A 1,834-nucleotide genomic window follows, 5' to 3' on the forward strand; every position below is an offset into this window, starting at 1 on the left:
ATTTGGGAAATGTTGTGTACTTCGGTATGCATCTCAATTGGACCTGATATCAGGCAAGATTACCCGCTGAACTTAAGCATATTAATAAGCGGAGGAAAAGAAACTAACAAGGATTCCCCTAGTAACGGCGAGTGAAGCGGGAAGAGCTCAAGCTTAAAATCTCCGTGCAAGTTTTGCGCGGCGAATTGTAGTCTATAGAGGCGTGATCAGTGTGGGCGCTTGGGGCAAGTTCCTTGGAAGAGGACAGCATGGAGGGTGATACTCCCGTTCATCCCTGAGTTGCTCGTGCGTACGATCCGTTTTCTTTGAGTCGCGTTGTTTGGGAATGCAGCGCAAAGTAGGTGGTAAATTCCATCTAAAGCTAAATATTGGTGCGAGACCGATAGCGAACAAGTACCGTGAGGGAAAGATGAAAAGAACTTTGAAAAGAGAGTTAAAGAGTACCTGAAACTGCTGAAAGGGAACCGAATCGTTTCCAGTGTCTATAATCCGTGGTATATTTCATTGGCGAGTGTGTGCGTGCGTGTGCTGTGGCAGCGGCTTTTTTGGCTGCGCTCGGCGTGTGTGCTGTGTGTGCTTGCTGGTGCCCTGTGCTGCGGTGGGACGTCAAGGTCAGTTCGTATGCTGCGGGAAATGGCCGCCGAGGAGGTAGGGCTTACGCTTGCGTTTGTCTGTTATATCTTGGTGGACGAGTAGTCGCGGTTGGGACTGAGGTGCCTACAACGTGTTTTTGAGTGGGCCTGTGTCTCTGTGTGCGCCGTGTGCGGATAGCTTGCTATGCGTGTGTGGTTGTGTGTGGATTGATGTGGGTTTTAACTTGTTGCCGTTCGGGACGTTGACGAAATGGAGCGATTTGACCCGTCTTGAAACACGGACCAAGGAGTCTAACATGTGTGCAAGTGTTAGGGTGTGGAAACCCCAGCGCGAAATGAAAGTGAAGGGCAGCGTAAGTTGTCTGAGGTAGGAAATGCTGCGGGCTTCGGTCTGCGGTGTGGCACTATCGACCGATCATGAACCTTCGTGGTGAAAGATTTGAGTTTGAGCACATATGTTGGTACCCGAAAGATGGTGAACTATGCCTGAGTAGGGTGAAGCCAGGGGAAACTCTGGTGGAAGCTCGTAGCGATTCTGACGTGCAAATCGATCGTCAAACTTGGGTATAGGGGCGAAAGACTAATCGAACCATCTAGTAGCTGGTTCCCTCCGAAATTTCCCTCAGGATAGCAGCAACTTATTTACGATAGTTTTATGAGGTAAAGCGAATGATTAGAGGATTCGGGGAAGAAACTTCCTCGACCTATTCTCAAACTTTAAATCTGTAAGACCTGCAGGTTTCTTAATTGAACTTGTGGATGTGAATATCAAGTTGCTAGTGGGCCATACGGGGTAAAGCTCGTCTGGCGATGCGGGATGAACCGAACGCAAAGTTAAAGTGCCAAAATGCTCGCTCACCTAGATACCATAAAAGGTGTTGGTTCATTTAGACAGCAGGACGGTGGCCATGGAAGTCGGAATCCGCTAAGGAGTGTGTAACAACTCACCTGCCGAATGAACTAGCCCTGAAAATGGATGGCGCTAAAGCGGGCTACCTATACTTTGCCGTTAGCGCGATAGCATTTATAATGTACGCGTTAATGAGTAGGAGGGCGTGAAGGTCGTGAAGAAGCTCGTGGGCGTGAGCCTGAGTGAAACGGCCTTTAGTGCAGATCTTGGTGGTAGTAGCAAATATTCAAATGCGAACTTTGAAGACTGAAGTGGAGAAAGGTTCCGTGTGATCAGTAATTGGACACGGGTGAGTCGATTCTTAAGAGATAGGATAATTCCGTTTGAAAGC

At 48.5% G+C, this 1,834-nt stretch overlaps 1 non-coding gene across 1 annotated transcript in view; it reads left to right on the forward strand.

Moving 5' to 3' along the window:
* PITG_33134 overlaps window positions 1–1,834 on the forward strand; it is a gene marked incomplete at both ends in the record, with an annotated part of 1,909 nt that extends 75 nt beyond the window's left edge. Inside the window, one exon of the ribosomal RNA XR_009934528.1 lies at window positions 1–1,834. This exon is cut by the window's left edge and continues 75 nt beyond it. This is a non-coding gene — a ribosomal RNA (28S ribosomal RNA).

This window comes from Phytophthora infestans, genomic scaffold, assembly GCF_000142945.1.
Source record: "Phytophthora infestans T30-4 supercont1.52 genomic scaffold, whole genome shotgun sequence".
Taxonomy (NCBI): domain Eukaryota; phylum Oomycota; class Peronosporomycetes; order Peronosporales; family Peronosporaceae; genus Phytophthora; species Phytophthora infestans.